This window comes from Pelodiscus sinensis, chromosome 12 (assembly GCF_052426305.1).
Source record: "Pelodiscus sinensis isolate ZL-2025 chromosome 12, ASM5242630v1, whole genome shotgun sequence".
In the NCBI taxonomy this organism is placed as follows: domain Eukaryota; kingdom Metazoa; phylum Chordata; order Testudines; family Trionychidae; genus Pelodiscus; species Pelodiscus sinensis.
In genome coordinates this window covers 30,293,456-30,320,294 of record NC_143063.1, presented here as the reverse complement: position 1 = coordinate 30,320,294, position 26,839 = coordinate 30,293,456, and the positions used below count along the sequence as shown (strand labels likewise).

The 26,839-nt window shown below is 39.8% G+C and overlaps 1 protein-coding gene across 1 annotated transcript in view; it reads right to left on the bottom strand.

The window, feature by feature from the left end:
• CHST8 (carbohydrate sulfotransferase 8) overlaps positions 1–26,839 on the bottom strand; it is a 318,810-nt gene that overhangs the window by 250,055 nt on the left and 41,916 nt on the right. The window lies entirely within an intron of this gene.

Sequence of the window (26,839 nt, the reverse complement as noted above, 5' to 3'; positions counted from 1 at the left end):
CTCATAGTTGATCTGCATATCAACCCAGTGAATCTAATTGCATGCATCTGGTCAATTTCTACCTTATTAGTTTGTTTTTCATAATGTATGTAACATTTTGTGTTTTCCACTTGTTTAGAGGAAACCAGAATATTTAAAAAAAAGTGTAACTTGGGATAATGATCATATGCTGGATTGACAGAAACCCCTTTTTAACATCCTGTTTGCTCCAACTGAAGTATGTGTCACTTTTTTTTTTCACTTGTTCAACAATATGAAAACATAAAGGGTGACAACGTGGGGAAAATGATTGCATGAGCTACATCCTGCACAGAAAACATGGAGAGAATGACAGAAACAGTTTGCAGGATTCTGCATCATGTCATAGGAAAATGACTTTTTCTAAAAAGACTCCGTATTGTAGGCCAAATAGGTATCCCATTTATAAATCTAAGTGAGCATCCTGACCAAAGGAAATTGTGTATCCTACGGGTGGTAATGACCCAGATGTTTGGGTCATCTTTATCTAGCTTGGACAAAACATTCCACGTGAACCTGGCTGGCATTGGCAGGACAGGTGGATTGTATGAACTATTAGTGTATTCCCTTTCTAAGATCTATGAAAGAGTTTATGGGCTCAGCTCTGCAAATACTCTCAGGCATAGCACTTATTACTGTACATAATCCCAATGAAATTGGAATGGGGCTAGTCACTAAAGCCCCAATTCAGCTAAGCACTTAGGTAAAAGACTGGACTCAATAGTACTACTTGTGCTTGATAATAAGCACAAGATTAAGTGTCTTTCTATTTCGTCACTTAAGTATCTGCAGGGTCAGACACCATGATCCTGTCTAAACGTAAATTAAATGTAGTAATAACTGGATGATACAAGGGGTACAGATTTCACAATTTACCTACAATTTCAACCAAAAATATTATATGGAATTGTTTATACTAAAATGAACAAATTGTGGAGAGGGGAAAAAGAAAGGGAATATCCAAAAGAATGACATTGCATTACTAAACTCCAGGAACAGAGGACAAATACGTTTGTGGTGTCATCTGTAGAATGATCTTCAGCATTGTTATATTTCTTAGAATAGATCTCTTTAGTAGAAATGTTGTTTTAATTTTAGATCACCATTGTATTATTTAGGAAACATGTCATAATCAGAAATATTTTATTCTTTCTGGGCCTGTCAGGTCCAGTTTAATGGAACGCACAGTTATCTCTATTAGCAATTATAACATAATAGTGTGCCTTAATTTGAGTTTTAGAAATTCCATTTCTGAGCAAAATGAGAGCCCTTAGCAAAACCTGATTTCCAAAAGAATAGAATTTACTCTTCATTTTTTTTCTGGTTTGTTTAAAAGTTTGTATTCAAACAAAAAGCAGAGTTGAAAGTCATAGAGGTCACCCCAATGTTCCTATAAATACACCATTCTAATTAATATTATGTAATAAGTACATTGTATCATACATCCCAGAGGCCCTTTTCAGGATCAGTATCCCATTGCGTTACACACACATGGTCCTCTCAATATGCAACATTTAGTAAAAGCTACAAGCTACATATGCATATACTGAACAGAAAATAGTCCCATATTATTATTTTATCCCAGTGAAAGTCCGTTAATTCACCATGAGCAAATAAAGAGAGACCCAGTGAAAAAGAAAAAAGGAGTTATCCTCCCACAACAAACTGTCAACAACAACACAAACCTCAAAAAGCTCTAAATTATGGGTTTGGGCTTTTCCCATCTCTACTTTCCTGTAATTATTTTTGTACTCAGTTGACTTTAATTAACTTGCCACAGGCTTATAAACCTGGTGAATGAGAATAACTTTTTATACATGCTAGCAAACAGGGGACTGCAAATGGAAGTTTGAGAGTGAAAGAAGGAGATCCCCCTGTCAAACAAACAAGGTGTGATACCAAACCTGTGGTGAATGAGCTTCTTTGGTTTTTTGCTAATTGTATTTCCATTTCAGATTATTTTAAAGTTACAGGGTCAGTTGGGATTGTGGTTTGGGGACTGTCTGAGCCTTGTTCCTTAGATTAACCTTCATCATTTTTGATCAGCTTCTATGAGCTGCATGATCATGTTCCGCCTGTGTGATTAACAAGGAGACTTAGAAGAGAAGGCCTTAAAAGCCAGAGGCTAAGTGACCAAGAGGAGCTAGCAAACAGGGAAGTTTGTAAGAGGGAGTCATAATAGAATTGCTCTGATTAGGAAAACTGCATCACCAGTTGCTCTTGTCTCCTCCACTTGTATCTGTATCCAGACAGATGGAAGCCTCTACCCAGATATTAGTGTGGATTTGCAGAGGCTGTGCCTGCATTTCCAACTCTCTGAAGCCAGGGAAAGAATAAGTTAAAAATTCCTTAGATAAGTAGATGTTTTCAAGTCATTAGGACCTGGAGAAATACAGCCTAGAATATTCAAGGAGCTGACTGAAGAGATCTGAGCATTAAGTGATTATTTTTGAAAAAAATAAAAGTTAGAGTAGTCCCATGATACCTTAGAGACTATGGGTATGTCTACACTACCCCGCTAGTTCGAACTAGCGGGGTAATGTAGGCATACCGCACTTCCAAATGAAGCCCGGGATTTGAATTTCCCGGGCTTCATTTGCATAAGCCGGACGCCGCCATTTTTAAATCCCGGCTGGTTCGAACCCCGTGCCGCGCGGCTACACGCGGCATGAACTAGGTAATTCGGACTAGGCTTCCTAGTTCGAACTACCGTTACTCCTCGTGGAATGAGGAGTAACGGTAGTTCGAACTAGGAAGCCTAGTCCGAACTACCTAGTTCATGCCGCGTGTAGCTGCGCGGCACGGGGTTCGAACCAGCCGGGATTTAAAAATGGCGGCGCCCGCCTTATGCAAATGAAGCCTGGGAAATTCAAATCCCGGGCTTCATTTGCAAGTGCGGTATGCCTACATTACCCCGCTAGTTCGAACTAGCGGGGTAGTGTAGACATACCCTAACTCATAAGGTGCTATAAAAGTTACAAACTAATAGGGCTACCCCTCTGAATTATTTTTGAAAAGTAATGAAAGATGGGTAAGAGTTCGGAGGACTGGAAAAAGGGGAAATATAATGCTAATCTATAAAAGGGGGAATAAGGACAACCCAGGGAATTATAGACCAGTCATCTTAATTTCAGTACCTGGAAAGAAAATGGAGCAAATAATTAAGCAAAATCAATTTGCAGACACCTAGAAGATAAGGTAATAAGTAACAATCAACATGAATTTGTCAAGAACAAAACCAATCAAACCAATCTAATAGCTTTCTCTGACAGGCTACCACATCTTCTGGAGAGGGGGCAAGCAGTAGATGTGGTATATCTTGAAGTACAATGTGAGGTACTATGAAGTGGGTGCATAAATGGTTAGAAAATCATTCCCACAGAGTAGTTATCAGTAGCTTCACAGACAAGCTGAAAGGGCATATCAAATGAGATTTTACATGGATCAGTTCTGGGTACAGTTCTGTTCAATATTTTCACCAATGATTTAGATATTTGCAGATTAGACCATGATGAGAAGGATTGCCAGTGGGTAGGATTGCAATTCAAAATGATCTGGACAAACTGGAGAAATGGTCTGAAGTAAATAATATGAAATTTAATATGGACAAATGCTAAATGTTCCACTTAGGAATTAACAATACTACTAAAAATCAGTACTTCAGAAAGGGTTCTGGGGGCCTGTGATGGGGTGGATTGTGATGGGATGGACTAAGTCCTGATGCCCCCTACAGGAGGCTAGAGGCCTTGCCATACCCCACCCCAGCAAGAGGAGCAGAAGAGAGGTTCTCCAGGCAGGGTAGAGTGGCTGCCTCCACAGTGGCCAATCAAGGCCCAGCAGACCACTAAATATGGTCAATAGTGTAACTCTGTTACAACGAAAGTGAACATCGTTCTGGGATGTATTAGTAGGTGTGATGTAAAGCAAGACATAGGACAAGAAGTGTCTTTCACTCTCCTCTATGCTAATTTAGGCCTCAACTGGAATATTGTGTCTAGTTCTGGGGAGATGTGGACAAATTGGAGAAAGTCCAGAGAAGAGCAACAAAAATGATTAAAGATCTAGAAAACATGACCTAAGGAAAGATTGAAAAAAAAATGGGCTGCTTTAGTCTGGAGAACAGAAGACTGAAGGGGATGTGATAACAGTTTTCAAGTGCATAAGTTATTACAAGGAGGGGGTAGAAAAATTAACCTCTGAGGATAGGACAAAAAGCAATAGGCTTAAATTGCAGCAAGGTTGATTTAGGTTAGACATTAGGAAAATTGCCTAGGGAGGTTGTGGAATCTCCATCACTGGAGATTTTTAAGAGCAGGTTGGACAAATGCCTGTCAGGGATGGTCTAGATAATACTTCATTCTGCTTTGAGCACACAGGACTGGACTCTCAAGGCCCCTTCCAGTCTCACAGTCTATAATTCTATGCTAGGCATGCATTCCCCAAGCCTTTCTAAATCCAGTGTTTAAATTACGGAAGCCTGAACTCTAAAACCAGTTATACACAAAAATGAAATATACTTGTTAGGAAAATACCAAACAGAGATTATTAAAAGACTCTAATCATATGTAATCTTTAAACTGGTCAATAAGATAAAATCAATATTGGGATTTATACAATATTATTGCAGGTACAGCACATGAATGTAGGCTGCTTGAATGTTTCCTTTCTAGCTTCCATTGTTAAGCTGACCATAACTCTCCATAGACAGTAAAATTAACTGTCTTACATAGTGGCTTACTCAGAACATGTAAGAATGCAGTGAAATGTATGCAATTTATACTCCATCTACACTTTTTCTGATGGATAAATCCCTTTCTACCAATCAAGTTTTTATATAATTGCCCATCACCATGGTATCTGAGTACTCTGTCCTTGAAAGTGGCAGGAGTATGTGCATGTGGTGATACTTAGCACCTTCCAGACATTCATTAATTGCTATAACACCTGTGAGAAAGGTAAGTATTAGTATCAAACCAGAGAAAGGTATTATTGTCACATTAAAAACCCAAACATTTAAGAAAATGTACTGTGGTTCACGGGAAAAACATGATCTACGATTGCATGAATATTTTAGCTGAATTTTCAAAAGCTTTATTTGCAAAGATAGAAGTAGACTTAATTCATTCATGCTCCCAGGTGATATTGAAAGCAAATTAGAATGGCAGAAATGTCATTGGAAATGAACGTGATGGGAAAACCATATTGCATTAGCTGTTTTACTGGAGATGAACTAGATTAGTATATACCATAGAGTGAGAGGTTGTTGAAAATGAATTACCTGCAACATGTCACACAAACAGATAGGTCATAGAAGGCGGACCTCAGTCTTTTGACAGACAGCTGTTTTCATTTTAAATAAAAACTAGGGGGTGGTGGCTCCTGCTTGCTATGATCGCCAACCTCCATCTCTAGGGGTAGGCAGTCCCGGCTCTCCTCCTGGCTGCCAGGGAGGGTTGGGCTGAGGTGTGGCAGCCCCAGCCTTCCCCCCTCCCTCCTGGTCACTGGGGCAGCCCTAGCTCCCTGCCCCACCCTCGGCTGTCAGGCAGGGCTGAGGCCAGCCCAGTCCTGGCTCTCTCCCCCCCCCACCCCCGCCCGCAGTCTGTACTTCAGTTTCATCCCCCTGCCCCCATTCCTGCACTCACCATCCTCCCTATCCCTACTCCTCCCCGCACTGCCTATCCCTATCCCCACCTCCTTCCTCCATTCCTACATCCCCATCCTTCCCTAACCCCACCCGTATGCTGCTCATCCCATCTCCATTCCTATATCCCCTCATCCCTACCACCACCCCCCTACACACTGCCTATTCCTCTTCCTCCCTCCCATCACACACCCTGCCACTTCCCATGAATTCATTGAACTATGTGCACGCCCCCTCCAGGAGCACCAATAGGCCAGGTAGCACAGGCCTGGCCACCACAGTAGGAGCCACAGCCCGCCCCCAGCCCAATCTTTCTGCATGGGCCTGTTGGGGCAGCTTTGCTCTGTGGTGAGCCCAGGGAGCCCAGAGTGCAGAGCTGCTGCTCTGGAGAGCTGGGAAGCATCCAAGGTGCAAGACCTGCCCAGCTTGCACCAGGCCTGGGAGAGCATGCCTGAGCTCGGGTCACGCAGAGCCAAGCCACGTGGCAGGCATGTGAGCTGGAAAGGCTGGGGGCATGGCCCAGAGGCAGGCAGACATTGCTCCAGGGGGCACACAGAGTCAGAGCTCCTGGGAGAGCACACTGGTCTGGGTCACCGGCACAAGCCGGAACCACTCACTCAGGGGAGACCTGCAGCGTGGCCCCCAAGCACTGTGGTCAGGCTGCACAGAGCCAAGCTGCATGGTAGGCTGGGGAGTGGGGCCCAGAGGCAGGCAGACGCTGGTCCAGGGGGTGCATGGGGATGGAGACACCTCTACCCCTCATTTCATGAAGTGGTCACATGGTCAGAGCTCCTGTGGATGCAGAGTGACATGATGACATCACTCTGTCATCCTGCAGGAAACCTTTTTTTTATAGAGAAAGATTAAAATGAATGTTATTGAGAGTACCTGAGAGGAGTGGCAATGAATTGTAGTAGTGCTTTAATGATCTTCTAGAAACTTATAGGTTAAACATAATACTGTGAATGAACTGACATCTGTCAATAATACATTAATTCCAGAAATGCAAAAAGAAACAATTTGTTGAAAACTTCAGTGAAAAGAAAAATGTTTCCTTTGCTTTAAATTATTTGGCTGTAATGTGAAAGGCAGTCTCTAGTCAGGTGCCTGATAAGATGGGTTTGTTTACTGATTCATGAGTATCCCTCTCCCCCCAGTTCTCTTGATCATCCATCCAGAAGAATGAAACTGATACATGTATAAACTAAGCTTCTGCCTGAATTCTCCAGCTAGAAGTGTAGGAACTACATTTTGGAATAGACCAGTGGTCGATCTAGACCAGTGTCTTGTTTCCAGTAGTGACCAGTATTAATAACTTCAGAGGAAGAAGGAGAAAACCCTTCTGAGGACAGTCATGGTGTAACATGGCCACCGGGAAAGTTCGTTTCCTCTTTAATTATAGCAGTGGTAAACAACTTGCAGTCGGAGGGCCACATTTGCCCTATTGGGGTTCTGTGTGTGGCCCACAAGACATTTTGTTTACATTTCCCATGTGCAGAGTTGCCAGATTCTGCTGGTTTCTCTGTGTCATTTGTTTCATACCAGTATTACTAAAGTGACACGCATGTAAAGCCAGGACATGTGAAGTGAGGTGTGTGCTGGTTGCAGCACACCTTGACTGTGAAAGCTGTGTGCTCCCTCTGCATCCAGTCAGTGTTGCTATAGGTTCAGTCAGAGTACTCCACAAATTCTAGGTACGCAAGTGCAGTTAGCAAAACTACCCACTCCTGGGAGACCGTCTTGGTTACAACAATCTTGCGGCCCACTAAGATGAAGGAGGGCCACTCATGTGGCCCACTCATTAGCCTAGGTTGCCCATTACTGAGATAGAGGCTGGTTTATGTTTGTGCACACCCAGTATCTCTGGCATGTAATGTTTTGGAAAACATAGTTTAAGGGATGTGATTTCCACAGCAATGCAAATAATTGTTTTCCAAAGGCTCCATCACTGACAAAGAGATGAAAGAACATTCTTTACTCCCTTGTGTGGACTACTAGTTGCCAGATCCTGTGCACTGAGGAACAGTAGCTGTCAATAAGCTGCTGCCCCATTTTCTGTGCAGACTGGGGAGGGGAGGGTCGTGGGTAAAGATGTGGCACCTCCCCACTACCACATTGGTTTGTGGTGGAAGGTGAAGTAAACTGTGCCAGGAAAAAGGCTACTACCACTTACTTCCCCCCTGGAGCAAAGGTAACACAAAATCAGAATGTGACTCTGAGGCATGATTTAATCTTTGCTGTCCTGGTTGGGCAGTGCAGCTGTGTACTGCCCCCTGTTCAGGCTGGATTGCATGATGCCTTCCAGCCTCAAGTGAAGAAACGCATGCAGACTAGTGTTGATATCTGCTTGATATTACACATACATTGAGTCAACAAAATGCTCACTTTGTTTACAAACACTTACTGATTGCTCAATTAGACAATTACACATCTCACAAATCAAGGTAAACGTCTTGTTCACATGCACAACATAAACTTAATTTCTCATGCCATGTGAACTCCAAAACAAAAGCTCCAAACATAGAGGAGTCAAAGCCTTACAGCTGTATTCAAACAATCACTGTAGCACAGAAGCATCTGCATCTTTCCAAGGCTGGGATTGATGCTTCCCCTACCAGATGCATGATCTATTGCATGAGCACATATACCTCTGCTCTATTTGTCCTGGCTCTTCTTATCTTTCCTGCCTGCAAAAGTGTGAGTACCTACTAATGAATATGGCATCTCCCAGTTTAAAGCTGCATGCTAGCAACATTTTAAAGTAGTTAAGGAGACTGACCCAGTCAAATTGATCCACTGTGCTAGTCCAGAGATGTATTTTTATAATGTGTCACATCTATAATGAAATCAGGAAATGAAAACAAAACAGTGCAAACATACTAAGGACTGGGAAGACTGAGGTAGAAGATGTTGTTAGGGGTTGGGAAGCTATTATAGGACTTCTGTGTCTTATCTTGAATGCTGCCTGTGTGGTGTGGACTTGAGTGGATTATCATTGCTAGGCACACCAGCTTGGGGAGAGAAAACTTCCTTTGATCTGAAGCTAAGTAAGACACACATTCCTTTTACTCTACCTCAGACTGCTTCCCAGGCACCAAGTCCTCCCATCTTCCAGGAATCCACTCTGCTTTACTCCTGACCTGCAGTGTCTATTACATTGGCCAGGATATCCATCTATGGCTACGTCTACACTGTTTGTTTTTTGTGGAAGAGGAAATGCAAATGAAGTGCTCATTAGCAAATCTCACGCTCTCATTTGCATATTCTCTTCCGATCCTTTTTGTGGAAAAGGTTTTTGTGAAAAAAACCCCACAGTGTAAACAGGACCATTTTTTTTTAAAAAAAAAACAACCTTTTGTGCAAGATCCCTTATTCCCCCAAAAATGAGGTTTACAGGATCTTGCGCAAAAGGGTTTTTTTTTTTTCAGAAAAATGGCCCCATCTACACAGCATTTTTTTTTCGCAAAAACCTCTTCTGCAAAAAGGATCGGAAGAGAATATGCAAATGAGAGTGCGAGATTTGCTAATGAGCGCTTCATTTGCATTTCTGCAAAAAACAAACAATGTAGAGTAGCATAAGAGAAGAGATAGGAGTATCTCTATCTGCTACATGTATTTTCTGCTAAGGTGGATTTCAAATACAAATACTGAATCAGAGAGGAAGAGATTACAAATCTCTCATTTAGTCACTGCCAGCTTTTTCCTTTCAGGGTAGGAAACAATAATTAAACCCAACCATTAAGGCCATAGTTCTTTACTTTCTGTAGCACAGAGAAACCAGAGTAGGAAACCACTAGGGCCCTTAGTGAGCTCAGCTTTCCAATCTGTAATGGAGGAACTATTGGGGAGTAGCTTGTCACACACTACTCTTCTCACCCATGCATTCACTACATATTCTGATAAAAATTATTTAAAAAAAATTGTTTTCAGTTGATACCAGAAAAACAATGGAAAAAACCCAGGTGTGTTTCCAAATGAATATTTTCCATTAGAAATTTCCTCCTGGAAAAATCAGTTGTTTTGACTGAAAATTTTCAATTCAAGATTTTTCATTTGTGGGGGAAATGGTTTTTGGATCACCAACATGTAAGAGTGAAAATACAAAATGGGACTTGAAATTGGGAAGCCTAAGCGCATGGAAGTTGTAAGTGGGTTACGCAGGTTATACCTACGAGCCAGTGCTCCTTGTATTGAATGGGGGAGTTATAGCTCCCTCCTCTCTCAAACTCCAGCGTCAGGATTCTTTACACCTGCCATGGAACACCAAAGGGCACTTATTTTTTAACAAAGTATTTTGAATTTGTTCCCCATTGCAATATGCCTTTGATATAGACATTTTGATGGGCCAGCTCAGCACTGTCAGATTTCAGAACCGGCCTAACAGTTAGAATTCAAGGAGTGAGAGAGAGAGTCTTACCTGTTTTATGATTTTATTCATTCTCCTTTTAACCTCTGAGATTTGCTGAAAGTCACTTGAGCAGGCAGGAATTGAGGTTCCAATGAATTGGAACTCTTGTCTGTACCTGATGATCTGGCTTCCATTTCCCTATACAGGGAAATTGCTGACCTGACCATCTATGTTATGTGCCACTAGTAACACAACTTCAGTGTTTATTTTAAATTATGAAGAACCTATTGACTTTTACTTGCTTTCTTCTCCAGCCATTTATGCCCTTAGACATCTTGATTTTCAGTCTCAAAATGGGTGTTTCTAACATTACAAAGATTCTGTGAGTTACAAGGGCTTATTTTAACTTGTATTAAGGCAAATCCACATCCCACAAAGACAACAACCTATGAAAAATTCTAGCTGTGCTTGATGGCAGTTATTTTGATTTTCCCTTTTGTGAAACACTGAGTTTGTCAAAGATCAATGAGACAAATTCTGAGTAGCCTCTTCCCATCAATTTAGAGCTGTCCATTGATATTACTAACAGGTGCATTCATCCAAGTTTGAACTCGCTGCTGAGGTTTGACATAACTATCAAAGACTATAACATTTTTCTACAGGATTGGAAGTGAAAAACAAGGTGTCAATGGGTGAAAAACACAACAGCCACCTATCCATTTCCCATCACATATTGCAACAAGAAGCAGGCACTTCTGATTTCTGCCTTCATATACTATTAAAGGCAAAGAATGGACAGCACTCAGTAAATAATCCAAATAATCTTTTCAGAATTACTTCTCTGTTTCTGAATGCAAATTACTACAGGAGCCACATGTTACTTATCTCCTCAAAACTACACTGAATCATTAACAAGTTAACATGCACACTTTCTCACAAAACATTTGTAGGCCAAAAACCAAAACAGAACAAAACCTCCCTGAAGCATTTTACATTTGAAATTAAAAACTTTTCTTTGTTTCAAATGAACATTTTACTGGAGCCATGTAGTGACAGTGTACATAGTAAATTTTTTAGCCTTCTGGCTTCCTTCAGCACCAGAATAGAAATAATGAAAATTCTGATGTTTAGACCCACTAGATCCAAGGAAAGCCTCTGTCTCATGCTGTCCTTTAAATTATGCTGCCAAACCCAGAATGGGAGAGAGGCTTTGTAAGAAAGAGCCAATTACAGATTGGAACACCACTGCCCCTTTTCCCCAGTTAAATATTTAAACTGAGGCCAAGTTTTCAGGAGTGCTTTTTTGTGGATTCTCATGGCCATGATTCCAGCTCACACTCTGAATTGTGTTTCACTGGGATATCTCCTTTATCAGATTGCCAGCTGCACACAAGGGCTACGTCTAGACTGGCATGATTTTCCGCAAATGCTTTTAACGGAAAAGTTTTTCCGTTAAAAGCATTTGCGGAAAAGAGCGTCTAGATTGGCACGGACGCTTTTGCGCAAAAGCACTTTTTGCGGAAAAGCGTCTGTGCCAATCTAGAAGTGGTTTTGCGCAAGAAAGCCCCGATCGCCATTTTCACGATCGGGGCTTTTTTGCGCAAAACAATACCGTGTTGTCTACACTGGCTCTCTTGCACAAAAGCATTTGCGCAAGAGAGCTTTTGCCAGAATAGGAGCAGCATAGCATTTCCACAAGAACACTGACAATCTTACATGAGATCGTCAGTGCTCTTGCGGAAATTCAAGCGGCCAGTGTAGACAGCTGGCAAGTTTTGCTGCAAAAGCAGATGCTTTTGCAGAAAAACTTGCCAGTCTAGACGCAGCCAAGGAGTTCTTGGCTTTAACCTGCCCTGAAACAATGGTCACCGCTGAACCATTTCAGAAATCCCAGGGCAGGTGCTGTTATCTCTTTTGTCTCTGGCAGATGAAGGACAACTTATGACTCCAGACATGGTTTGCAAACTATGGACCATATTGTAAATCAGCACTCATTTTGATCCCTTGTTGATGGCATCTTAGACTTAACAGAAGTCACTTCCAAAGCTACTCTCTAGCTCACTAATCTGGACATGGTTATTTGGATGTTGCTAATTGCCTCTTCAGCCATGCAAAATATGACACTCCTCCCCCTTCACCAATTCCCCTAAATGTGCTTCAGGCCTTCCTTGATGAACTCTGGAAGCTCCAACTCAAAAGTCCCCAGCAAATAAGCATTGGCGGTAGAGGAGGCTGGACCTGTTCTCTACCCTTCCAAGACATCTAAGGTTTAGGAGGCCAATGTGCCTCCTCTTCAAGATGTCAGTGATGTCTACATAGAGAGGGAGGAATGGGATTTTTCTGTGGACTGTTGAAGGGAGGGGAGGAAAATGAAACAGGACCACAAGGCTGCTGAAGTCCTTCATACATGTAGATTCAAATATTTTCCTCTTAACTGATGGATTAATATCATAATTGAATTCCAAATCTCCTAGGTTTTGCCTGTGTATTTTCAATAGTGATTTTGCAACTGGGGTGAGATTTGAGTGCTTTTGTGTATAGCTTGTTTTGCTACAATGATGCTGGTTTGCTGTATACCCTTATTTAATTTTGCTCCATAAGCTAGTGTTTGCATTTCTTAAATAGTATTCCCCTTGTTCTAGAAGCAAAAATTATTTTAAAACAGAGAATAACAATTCTGTTTGTGAGTCATAAAAAAGCAGGTGAAAAATGGGAACTGTAAAAAGCTCCATGCTCCTGTGAATCCAAAACCCCTATCAAAACCAGAGGTGGTTTTAATTCTGCACTTGAGAAAACAAAACACAAAATCAGAGCTTCTGTGAAAGCAAAGGGAATACTATCCCTGGCTCATTCTGGCTCTCGTTCATTGTGATGCTACTATGGTAACTTCAGGAAAAAAAGAAAATAGCCTTCATAACCTTGAAATGGGAGCATTGTGTTGTGGCAGTTGCATAGCTTTCTTTATTAACCTAAACAACTTTCACAACAATGTACATCTGGCTGTTTTCACTTAATACTGGTCTTTTTAATCCTTCTAGCGATGATGACTAATTTGTTTCTTTGTGAAACATTTCAAACACTTCCTTCCTAATGAGGATGATCTCCATCTGTTTTTTCAAGGTACTATAAATATTTCTTAGCGATAACTTATTTCCCTTGATATGGGAAGTCAAAATGAAGCAGCTAATTCAAAAGACAATTATAATATTGAAATCTGGTTGGAAATTTTTTCCTGTTAAAAAATTTCAATTGAAATATTTGTTTCTCATAGGAGATTTCAGATAAACGTTTTCATTTTGTATTGAAGTTCCATACAATTAAATGAAATTTTTTTTTGGTTTTGACCCACAATATATTTTGTTTGTTTTTCTTAGACTGAAAAATATTGGTGATCGTTTTTATTTTTGGATATTTATGGATTTTTCCCTCTGCTTGCTTTCTTTGCTGTTTCTCAACTTTTTTTAAGTTTGGAAAATTAAAAATGTGTGAAAAGTGGATCCAGTGGGGAGCAGGGAGAAGGGGAGAAAGGTAGACTAAAAAAAGAAGAGAAATGAAAGGGGGAAAAAATGAACTACTGAAAAGTTTTATTTAAAAAAATTAAACTAATGTCTTTTTCGTTTTATAATTTTTGTTCATAAGAAACTGCTTAACTTTCCCATCAAAAATTTTAAAAATAAGTGTAAATCAATCTTTTCATCTGAAAAATGTCTATTTTGATGTAGAAAATGTATATTTTCTGATGGGGAGAAAATTTTGGTTGAAAAAATTTGAGCAACTCTAATAATAACAGCACTGGAAGAAGCACACCCTCCTAGAGTATGTTGACATAGTCAGGGGCAAGGAGCTTATCAGTCCTAGCTAACAGAGCAGCATTATAGGGGGCTCACAATAGCACTCTGAAAACAGTGGTGGAGACAGCACTTTGAAGTTACAGCATAGGCAGTTGCTGAGGCTCTAAAGCCTAGAGATGGGGATGGGTGGGGAGAGGGGAAGGAAGGAGGTCTCATAGCCTGAGCCTATATTGCCAAAACTCTGTCGGCACAGCTATTTTTAGCACACAAGTGCAAACCCCACAAACTGAACTCTGTTGAGCCAGGCCAGGAGACTTGCTGATGTGGAATGTGTAGATGTACCGGTAGTTTTTATTCGTCACTTCCTTACTGGTCATTCAGCAACCAACAAGTTTCTAAACTCTGGAGAATGCTTGGGGGTCTAAGTGCAGCGCAGGAGTGCAATCTGAATTTTGTGTACAGATGAGCCCGTTGATGGTCCTCTGCCTGAACTGTATTCCCCTATTCTCCAGTTACAAGAGGGAGCTGGCCTTTATATTTACACTGAACCTTAGAGGTATGATTCCCAGTACAGACAGACCGACATCTGTGCTTGGACCCATTAGGTTAGACAGCCCTGGACTCAGGCAGCTTGTCTGAGCCACTATATATGCCACAGTGTCTACAAGCCTATGTTAGTACACTAACTGGATCTGGGTCACTGTGAGTGTGTTTGGCTATACTGCGAATCCGACCTCCCAGCTGCAGTGCAGAGGGATCAGCTCTCTCCTATGACATGGTCCCTGCCCAACACAAAGATACTCTGAGACTTATAGTCCAGCAACTCTGGAAACCAGCCAGATAAGAAATCATGCTGGATATAAAACTAGCTTGATTTCCTCAGTCTAGGGGTGATCAGAGAGATGGGTAGACCCTGCAATGAGTTCCTCTACCAAGCAGGACATCAGGAAAGATCAGTACACCTACCCTTCTCAGGTGAAGAGCTTTAAGGAAGAAACCTGACAAAGAAACCCAAGAGGAAGTCTTGGAAAGGCCATATACAAAAACCATTTGGGCATTGTGAGTGAAAGAAGACTAACCACTGGAGAAAGGACAGAAGGTCCCCTGATGACACACTTGTAGTCCCAGGAATCTGTGGACTGGTTGTGATTTATTAAAAAAATTATCTGTTTTTTCCTGTTTAATCTGGAAGAGGAGTCTAGAGAGCTAAAATTTACCACCTAATGAGAATACTGAAGCACCAGCCAGGTCTGATGCTGGAAAATCCAGTGGCATCTTCCCAACATAAAAAAGCTACCATGCACATTATATCCACACCATTAGAGACACGGACATTTTGCTCTTGGCAGGAATGGAATTGGGATTACACCCAATTGTTCCTCTGTTGAGAAGTTGGTTGGAGCAGAAGCCTTGTTCCAGGCTGAATAATGAGTTACTTGAAATACCTAGGATCTTTCTCTTTAAAACGTGTTTTATAATATTGGTAAAGTAGGAGAATTTTATCACTTGATTTGTTGTTACAAAATTCTTTTCAAGTCTGTTTCATCACACTAAATAATAACACATGCAAATTAAATACAACCAACAGCTAGACATACTTGTTTTTGTGTTGATAATATTGGAGAGATCATTACACGTAACCTGCAAAGTTTCCTTTATTACACTGATGTAGGAGTGGGATAACACTGATACAGGGTAAAAACCTAAGTTAAATCAATGTAATCAACATTAGACCCTGTTATGTAACTGCAGATCTTCCTGACTACCTGTATCTGCTGAGCTACAGGTTGGTTAAGAAATTCTCATGTAGAGATTCTCAGAAGAGCGACTTGTACTTTGTCAAAGGAGCTAATGATGTGACAGAGTCTTTCTAGTGAGCGAAAAGAGACCTAAGGATAAAATTTGTTTTTCCTCCACCTATACCAACAAATTGACTGTGACGTTGTGGGATATTTACCAGAGCTAATAAGAGCTTTAATTGCAGCAAATACTAACATTAAAGTAACTTAAAATTGGAGTTTCATTATAACCCTCTGTTTTAACATGTACGTCAATATTTTAAAGAGGATTCTTCTCATGTCCCATCCAAGCTCTTGGCTTTGAAGTGAACATTTTTAAGTTTCAGCAAAGTCTTGTCTGCCCTTCTTGAGTTGTGTAGAAGTCAAAAAGCATATTCATTTTCCAGAGCCTGGGATGTTCTCCCTCAGACAAATCAAAATGGCTGACCTTTACAACATGACATTTTCAGGTTCACTAAACAAAAGGGGGGAATCTATGATATACTGCAAAGGCATAGCCCAGGGGGAATGGAGGAATACGGTTCCGTTGTTCCTTTTGGGACTGGAGGAGAACCCTGGCATAATCTAGACCTGCACTGAAGAGCTGTTGATAACAGCAGCCTCCTCAAGCTGCCAAATGTAGCAGTGTATAAATCGCCACTGTCCTAAATACTACAGCCCAGCCCTGCAGGGCCAGTTTTAAGGGAATCACAAGCAAGGCAGTTGCCCTGAACATCAGTTTCTAGGGGGCGCCACATCATGGTGATACTTGGCAATTTGGTTTTTGCTCTGCTGATCTGATTGGCCAAACAAACGGGGTCAGCAGGACTGAAAATGCCTGGGGGCAACACTGCTGCTTTGACACACTCCTCCCTCCCTGATCCATCCACCAAATTGCTCCCTGCTCCAAAATTCATTAAGGGGTCCTAAGTAAACAAGCTTATGAGTGTTGTCCACAATTCCTGTGCTAGAGGAATTCTTCCCTGGCCAGAACCTGGACTACTTTAGGCATCTATTTCTGTGGTGTTTTTAAAATATATATATTATTTAATTAACATTCTTGAACCTGGTCCTGCAAAGCCTTGCCCCTTTGAGTAATCTTCACTTATATGTGTAGGATGACTGAGGTTACTAGATAGCAAGGGACTTAGTTACTAAAAATAACATGAGGAGAAACTATTTTAAAGAAAACCCAACAGATTTTTGATATTTCTTGTTTTCAAGTTTAAATTAAGCGTTTGCTGTATTCTAAAATAGTATATTCATTTTTAATACTGCTACGTTTGTGAATTACAAACAATACGTGTGTGAGTGTTCTATACATTCCTATCAGCTGTAATACAGAACACCTGACTTGTAGCTGAGTATTTTTACAAGAGCAGAATACTATTAATTCATTAGAACAACAGCTAAAAGAACTCATCTTGACAGAAAAAGGAAAATAAGGTAAACATAACCTTTGTTTAGGGAACAATAATCATATGATTCATAGAGAGACCTTGAAACAGTTCAGGCTGGTTAAGAATTCATATCCAGTTGTTTACTAGGAGGGTGGGGACGTGTTGCTGCAAGGAATGAAATCTAAAATCACTATTAAAATACAAACAGTTACATTTGGGGTCTGATTCAGGCCCATTGATGTTCATGAGTCAATAGGAGCCTTTCTATACAATTCCCATTCAGTAGGCTCTGAATCAGGCTAAAAAAAGCAAAGCTATGAATGTAAATGAGTTGCCTAAATACTTTTGAGCAGTGTTTCTCAAAGTGGTCCGCGAAACGACTCTGAGAAATCAACTTGGGAGCCATGGAGCCTTGCGACTCCCATTGGCTACGATTTGCCACTTACAGCCTGGGGGCAAGTGGCATGTGCCAGGCTGCTGCTTCCCATGGCTCCCCTTAGCTGCAAATGGTAAACCGGAGCCAATGGGAGCCGCAAGGCTCCGTGGCCATGGAGCTGGAAAATAAACACACTGGAGCAGCCAGTTAGCAGGATTCTCAGAGTGGTTTCATGGACCACTTTGAGAAATACTGCTTTTGAGGATCACAAAAAGTCACAAAAGTGCTGATTTTATTATCTATCTTAGGCATTCCCATAAGCACAATCCCCATAGTATCTGAGTGCCTCACAATCAATAATGTAGTTATCTTTCCCTGTTAAGAAAGTGAAATATTATCTCCATTTTACAGATGAGTAACTGAGGCAGACAGTCAGTGGGAAGCCTGTGGTAGAGCAAAGAAATTGAACCTGGGTGTCGGAGGGAATATCTACTTTGCAATAAGAAATCCAGGCTGGCCAATATCAGCTGACTCATGCTTGTGGGGTGCAGGCTCTGGGATTATGAAATTGCAGCATAGATATTTGGACTTGGGCTGGAGCCCAGAGTATGGAACACAAGGGGCAGGGATGTTGGAGGGGGGCTGGAGCCCAAGCACAAATGTCTACCCTGCAGTTTTATAGATCTGCAGCCCAAGCCTGAGTCCAGTGACCTAGGTCAGCTGCAAGCATTTAACTGCAGTGGAGAAATACCCTTAAAGTCGTAGACTAATACCTGAACCACTGAGCCATCTTTCTCCTTAATTATCAGCCTCAGATGAACCTTAAATCATCTGATTCTCTCTCATAAAATTTGTCTGCTTTAATAAATAAATAAATAAAAATAAAACATACCCGTGTGAAAAACTAACTCTACTGAAGTCAATGGCAAACTCCCATTAACTCCACTGGAGTCAGGATTTCAAAGATGCCTTCTGGGTGGTATCAAACCAACAAGCAAATGCTATTCAAGAGGAAACATGAAATACAGGGATGCTAATTTCAGTGTCCTAAGCATAATGGGGAACTGTGATAGCAAAGTGGATAATTGCCTCGGACCCGGCATTTTAAAAGGGCCCAGGGCTCTGGGCCACCACTGTGACTACTGCAGAAGCAGCAGCATTATCCGGAGTTCCAGGCCCTTTCACTCTTGGAGTCTTGTGTGGCGTGGTCAGTACTCAGGGCTGAATAGGGGAGTCTTGGCTCTGGCCCCACCCTTTCTATCTTTTTATAAGGAGTAAGGGTAATTTCGAAAGAAGGGTTTTCTTTCAAATTAACTGCGACTAGACAGCGTTTGTTTTTTTCGAAATAGGATATTTTGAAAAAGCGGCCAGATGCAATTATGCAAATGAAGCACGGGAAATTAAAACCCGCGCTTCATTTGCAATTTTATTCATCTGCATTTACATTCCACTCTCGAAAGAGGAATGCAATGTAGATATACCCCTTGAGGCCCTGTCCCTTCTGGGAGTTCTAAATCCAATCCCCTCACCCACCTTGCCCTGGGCCAGGCAGAGTCTCTTGCCAGTCCCAGACAGGGGCTGTAGTAGTTGAACACCTTCAGTTCTCACTGAAATGAAGAAATGCTAATTGTCCTCTGTTTTATCTCCCATTGGGAGAAGATGCGGTTCATTTTTTGTAACTGTATGTAGTCTAGAGTTTGGGGTCCTCCTTGACTAACATTTTCTATCTCTTTTGTATTTTTGTTCCCTGGTGAACAAGTAAAGACCATCTGCTGAATTTTCTTATGCCCATTGATACCCCATGGATTTCAATGAATAGAAATGCTACTAATGTTCTTGTTATGTAGTTTTTGAGTATTCATTTTGTTTGATTTCATTCGTTCACACAGTTTTTGATGGGAAAAATGTAACTCTCTGAAGCTTTGGTTTTACCAACAGCATTAAGCTCTGGCATGTCTTGGGCAGGTCTTATTTCTGTTATAAGCTTGTACAATAGAATTGACGGCATTTTGAATTCATGGAAATTATCATAAGGATTCTATGTTTATAAAAAATGTTCAGGGTTTAACAAAAAAATTTTTTTTGAAGAACATAAAATTTGCACCCATTTCTCCCAGCATTGCTGTGTGCAGTCCTTGGTGAAAGTAGTCAGGTGCTCGTAGGTGACATTATTGTAATTTATTTATAATATTTATTTATACATTTTTATAAATATAATGTATTAATAAATTGCATTTATGTATAGTATTTATTTATAAATAATAAATTACTGTTGCCCCTTTGATTATTATGTCAATAAAATCAATGCTGTAATGAGCATAGGGTTATAACTTGATCCCATTAATCTCAATTGTGCCACTGAGTTCAGTGGGCCCAGAAATTGGCATAAAGTATGGTCTGTTAATTGACATTTAAAAAAAATACATTCTGATCCATCACAAGGATTCCACATAAAGCAGCTCTACTGTTAATTTACAAACTGATGCCTGCCTACCCAAATAGTAGCAGGGGGAAAAAACCCACAATACAAAGCAAACAAACACATGACTTTTGATCATTGAAACTTATTGGGTTATCAGTAGAACTTTATGGTTTCATTTATACATTTTAAAAGTAGCATTTCAAAGTTAAGTATTTTGCAGTGTAGCAAATCAAAAGATTCATTTTTGTAACCTACTATGCAATTTCGGCTGTACGTGCTGAGAGATACCCCTCTTACTACTGAATCTCAAGAATTAACCTTTACTAATGTATATATGAACTTAGCCATTATGAACACTCCCAGAATTGAAAGAAATTGGCAGGTACCTCTTAATATTTGTATTAAACTATTCAATTTTAAAATCAGGACCTTAGAAACTAAAATAGTTACTGACCTTTTAGCTCATGTATAATTAACACAGGTTCTAATGTTGTGCATATAAATAATTGATAGATATTTTCTTAGATCAATGCCTTCTCCTGTTTTATAAGAAAAATTTTAGTAAAATTATTCTGCCTTTAACATTAATAGGAAAATTTGATATGCTAGCAACTACTGGTTGATCTTTGTACATTTTTCAATTGTAAATTGCACTTTAAAATTCAAACAATTATTAATATTGATTTAGACTAAAACAATATTGAATTTCAATATATTTCTAGCTCCTTTATGAATTATCCTGCACAGCCAGAGTGATTATGATGAAAGAGTATTTGCATGCTCAATTTCTTTTCAGCAAGAAACCTTGAGAAGTGCTAGTTGTGTTCATGCTGATAATGATAAACCCATACATTCAAGAAAATAAGATTATCTTAAAAGTTCATAGCTGAAACATAATAATGTAACATTGCAGTCAATATATATGTAGCCCCTATGTCATACCAGCTGAACTTTTGCTGCTGATTTTCTAGAAAATATTTGAGAATTTAGTTACAGTACAAACCTCTGCAACAAACCTGCATTTTGGTCATGCATCAGATGCAATTATAAAACATTTCAATCCATCATTATTCCAGTTTCCTAATACTAAGTACAGTCCAGATCAGATTTGAATCCTAGAGTGTAGTTATATGCCAATTTATTTAAATTCCATTATGGTGTAGGTCTCTGTTTTATTGTTGTATTTTCAAATAGTTCATAGTTTTATAGGTTTAGGTGTTGCAAGTTTGTCTTTCATTCTCCATCGTTACCTTGGGGCCTTCTTGCTAATTGTTTATTCGTATGTCCTTGTATCACACCAATGGACCTATCTGGAGGGTTTGCCACTCTCCATTTGCCATACTGCCAAAACTCTGGGTCAGTAGGTGTATTCAAGCTAGATACCCTCATTATAAAAGAGAGGGGGAGGCTGTCAAGGCTTCTAGACTCTGGAATTTGCTCCCTCAGTTCAGCGCAATTTCAATAGTTTATTTGGTGTCTATGAAAGACTATAGTTTGATATGGTCTCTGCAGAAGGTCTCAACTCATGCCACAACACTGTTCTGTGCTTTTTTGGGTAGAGTGGGAGCTTTCCTGCACTTCTTTGAAAGTGAGGTCATGTTTCCTAAATGATGAAAGGCGAAGCTCCTGTAATTTTGGTGTTAAGAGGATTAATTCAGTTGTATTTATGACATTATTAATTATGTTAGTACACAAAGAGCCATGAATAGGTGTCTTTTTTTATATAGACTTAATATTGGAAAAGGTAATTAATCTTTGGAACAATTTTTAAAGGGCTGTCATAGATTCTCTGTCACTGACAATTTTTAAAGATTTTTTTTCTAAAAGAGATGCTTCTGTGTGTTATACAGGAGGTCTGACATTAATCACAAAGGTCCCTTGGGAGTTTTGAATTTATGAGAATAAAAGGCAGAAGGAAAATATGACATTTAATAAACAATTATATTTTTAAAATCTTGTGGATTTTAAAATCAATCTCATGATGTTGTGGGGTTGGACTCATGATATGTGAATGCTTAAGGGTACAGACATTTTACATAGTTAGTAAACTAACAGAATAAAATGAAACTTAATTTTCCTATGAAGTGTATAGGTCATTGGTATTTATATAACTTCATCTTTCTATGGATTCAGTAGTAAGTGCCAAGGCGGTCTGGAGGGTCTACTGAAAAGAATGTTGAACAGGGACTTAAGATATTTAGGTTCTGTTCCTAGCTCTGCCATCTGCCTGATAGGTAGCTGTGGTCCCGTCACTTCACAGCACTATACTTCAGTTTCTCAATATACAAAATAGGGGTAATGATATTGCCCTCCTTTTTAAAGTGCTTTGAGATCTACTGATGAAAAGCACAGTATAAGAGCTATACCCATGTATTTCTTCAGTTGGCTGGGAATTTTGTTTCTCATTCTCATTTCTCTCAATTATTTATCTTGATTTTTGGGTAGAGCTGATCAAACAATTTTGCTGACAACTTGTTAATAAAAATATGGCTTATTACAAAAAGGAATTTTTCACAAAACACTCTGCTTTGGTCAAATTTTCACAGCGAAAAAAATCATTTCTTGACTTGCTTTCATTTTTATATATTTTATTAAGAGCAACAATAACACCTGTCATACTCAATAAACATGGGGGAATGAATACAGTATATTCCCAAATGCTAAATGGTCCAAATCCGCAATTGGTGTAAATCAGCATAGATCCACTAAGGTCCATGGAGCTATTCCAGTTTTCACCAGCTGACGACTTAGACCCATCCTTTTTTATCAAATAAGAAATAAAAGTCTAACTCTTGTTTAAGGAGGAAGTGGATTGTTCTTGCTCTTTTTTCTTTAGATTGATCCAAATCATGTGGATGAGACATAGTAATCTTCTTGTTAACTAAATGCTCTTTAACAAGATTAATCCCAGATAAGCAACTGCAAATTGTTTGTTTCTGACTGTCTATCTTGTCAAAATGCAAAATTCTAGCTGTGTTTTCAGGATAATATTCTTGAGTGTGGATGCTGGGGCTATGTCTAGACTGTAGGCTTCTTTTGGAAGAAGCTTTTCTGGAAGAGATCTTCCAAAAAAATTTCTTCTGAAAGAGAGCATCTACACAGCAAAGGTGCATTGAAAAAGTGATCTGCTTTTTTGAAAGATAGTGTCCACATTGAATGGACGCCATCTAGCATTTAAGCTGTGATTACTATGGATGGAGTGGCCACCAAGGCATCTGTGCTTTTTCCTCTCTCCTCTTCTTTTGAAAGAACTCCCTCTTCCCCGTCCACACACGCCTTTTCCGAAAGAGCTCTTTTGGAAAAAGGCTTCTTCCTTGTAGAAAGAGGATTACCTATGTTGGATTACTCCTCTGTTCTTTCGATTTTTTTTGAAAGAATGAGCTTGCAATATGGATGTAAGTGAAGTTTTTTTTGAAAAATAGTTGTTTTTCCGAAAAAAACCTCTGTGTGGTGTTGACATACCCTTGGTGAGAATACCATGTCTGTTTCACTCCTTTTTCTCTCTGAGGGCTCACTCTGGGTTCCTACATCAAACAGCATATGTGGTAATAAACAAATCATAAAGATCTCAGGATCAGTGGTTTTATTTCAGTATGTCATCAGGGACACACAGAGCTAGACAGTGCAATGTGTCATACCCTTCCTGAATGCTTTCTGTTTCTCAGTGCAGTCCCATTAGTCTCATCTTTCTAGTGGCTATAGGCTTGGAACAAACTTCAGGCTCACTCACTAAGGAAATAGCTGGCCAGTGAGACTTACAACTCTGATCTTAAAGACCATACTTTTGCTGCCATTACCTGTATTACAGAAACAAATCCTCCTAAAGAACAAGTTTATGAGTCCCAGTATGTTCCAGAGCCATTCTTTGCTTAGTATCAGTCCCAAGACTCTTGCCGCTACCACCAAAATGCCTCATTTGAAGTTCATTGGGAACAGTTTCTCTTCTTCCAGTCTGTATACATCTCCTCTTATTCAAGTATGAGTGAACTCTCTCTAGGCACTAAATCTGGCACTCATTGATGGCTTTGTATGCATGCAGTCTTCCTCCAACTAACAGATTTTGCTTTGATTTTCAATATGAATCCAATAAATCAAACGAAGAGCTAACATTTAAGAATAATATTTTTTAAACCCCAAATCATTCTGCAGATGATTTCTGACCCACTTACTGTGAGTAAAACATGGATTTCCCATTAGTAATATGCAGTGGAGGGACTGAAACTTGGCTATACTGTGCTGGGTGTCACAGGTTGCTGTAAAAGTTTAATGTAGCAAACTGTGGAAGCCACTAAATTAACTCCTGTGGTGTTAGATGGTAATGTTTCAGCTCTGCAGCCTTCGTTAGGGGGTAACAATAACTGAAGTTCACACACATTCCCTGCTGTGAAAATTACTACCTTTGTCTTTAAGTTAACCTGCTGGTATGCCTTGGCATAGCAGGACCACTGTGGGGAGATCTCCAAAATAGCAAGATATAATGCTTGGGTTAAGAGCAGCATTTCAGACTTTGCGCTGAACTTCCCAACTTTGAACCAGACCATCCCATTAAATGACTGTTTAAGTGGTTGAATTATTAATGGTTTTTTGCAGTAATAGTTCCAATATGTCAGTAAATGTCATTAACATGGTTTGGAACCTAAGGCCCCTACAAACTGTAATGTGTAGTTCAGATGGATTCACAAGTCACAATATGTGAAAGAGGATTGAAGAGATCCAATACCAGGTACACTATAACTATTATCACACCTCTGCCACATAATTAATGCATACGCAAATCATGTGCCTGATGGTTAACAATGTGGTGCATTTGTATATTAGGGGTCTATTGGCTGATACCCATGAAAAATAGTTATTAGGGGTTGTGATATCAATGGTAACTACTTGCCTCCTCCCATCTACTTTCATCATCTTGCCTTTGCTGCCCCTTTTCCCCTGCACTGCCGTGTGATGAGTAGTTCATTGTGGTATTTTAATGTTCTAAGAAGACGGGAGGTTGAGGAAGGTGCAGATGTGGTGATGTGGAAAGAGAAAGAACGATGATTGTGCATGAAAAGCTTTTCTGATACTGCACATTAGCAATGCCATCAAAACTTTCCTTTCTCGACTGTTATTAACTGAGCTGCAGCACAGGAGACTGCTCTCTCTTTTGGTGATGCCAGGTGAACAAATTCCTCAGTAGCCATGTCCTGGCTTGCCCTATGCTCATTACACCATTTGACCTAAACAATAAGATTGATCTTCAAGAACACTTCCCACAAAGCACCAAACCTATTAAAATCCTCACCATTATGATGCAGGAAAAATTTACAGTTTTGCAAATGAGCTACTAAAACATAAGGTAACACTGAGTATGAGTAACTAAAGAATGATCTTCTTCCAAACTGGATTGCTGTATGTGAGATATGCCTTAGGGTAACCAGTAAGTGCCTCTCACAGAATGAGAGAGGTAAAGAATTAACAACTGCTTTTATAATATTCTGTGTGGTTGACTGTGGAGTTGCTGCCTTTCAAAATGTTATGACTAATATATAATGGCTTCCTTCTCTCCAGACTTACAACTTTTCACTAGCTTGAGACAAAAAATAAAAAAGCATGATGAATCTGTCTCTGGGTCTCTAGGCACGTAACCTTTACAGTATATGCTATACTAGCACTAGTTGTCTAGTCTGCAAAGCATTTATCAGTCCTTCTTTGCTGTGTGTATTGCAATATATTAACCTGAAAACAAAAATAGAAAACTATATGGAAACAGTATATCTCTGGGAAACAGCACAAAAGGGCTAGGTGATACTTTGTACTGCATTTATTTTCATTGCCCTTTTTCTATCATTAGTGTATTTTTCGAGAGACCTCTGGGGATCTGAAACTAATTTCCCATCATCATTAGTAAGAATCTTACCCTTGTGCTTCCTTTCATTAAAACCTAACACAGGAATAAGAAGAAATGCAGTATATTCATTCTCTTTTTAACTTGCTGTAGCCATATGCAAATAATTAAACGAGCCATGGAAGCCATAGTTAAAAATTCTGCAAAACTTCCTCATTAAACTAAGCAATTATCTCCAAGAAGAAAGATCTGAGTTCTCTCTCTTCACATAAATGATAACCCTCACCTGCATAGCTTGCAGATGTTTAATTGGTGCCCATGAGGGGGAAAAAGCACATTTAATTACCATCGAGGTCTAAGAAAACAAGGTGGGGGATACTGTAAGTGATATTCAGTTTGTACCAGTCACTGAGGAGAGTGTGACTTTGCAGGTGGTTTGTTTGGATGCTTTATCCAGAGTCACATTCATATGCAAAAACTGCATGAGTTTCCACTGTGTTGTGTGATACTGTTCCGGAGACTGAGTCAAAAAACTCTACCCGGAGAGTCAAAAACAGTAAGATTCAGTCCAGCATCTAGCTATGTTTTTTAAAAAGAACTAATTTTCTAATCCTGTGATATAATTTATTGATGTATGTCAGGTACATATGTGACCCCATCAATGTAGGATCTCAGCTTCTCAATGCCTTTATTAATTGATGATGGGCAATGCTACTATCCCCATTCTACAGAAGGGGAACTGAGGCACATAGAGTTTAAAGTTTATATTGGATCTAATTTCTAGCTCAGGCACACATATCTGACTCTGTTCAAGTCAGCACATTAAAAAGAGCAGAGCTGTGGTGTAAGAAGTGGGATAGGCTAATTACCCTGAATACATCCTCTCTGAGGTGCTAAGCACATTCTTGGGGTGGCTCATGCTGCCATAGCTAAGTTTCTAATTTTAGTGTGCTAGCACCATCCAGGTCACACAGGAAGTATGGCAGAGAAGAAATTGAACCTGGGTTTTCCACAGCATAGACTTGTGCTCTAACCACTGAACTATCCCTCTCCCAATCTTAGTAATATGGCAGTATCTATCTAATACAAGAGTGTAGCAACATGCTTATATGTGAAACTGGATGTGCAGGTCAGAAATAGGAAGCAGATTTTTAAAAAAATACACAACAGACATGTAAATCTGCCATTGAGAACTTTAGCTACACAATTGTTTTTCACTAGATACAATGTACATTAGT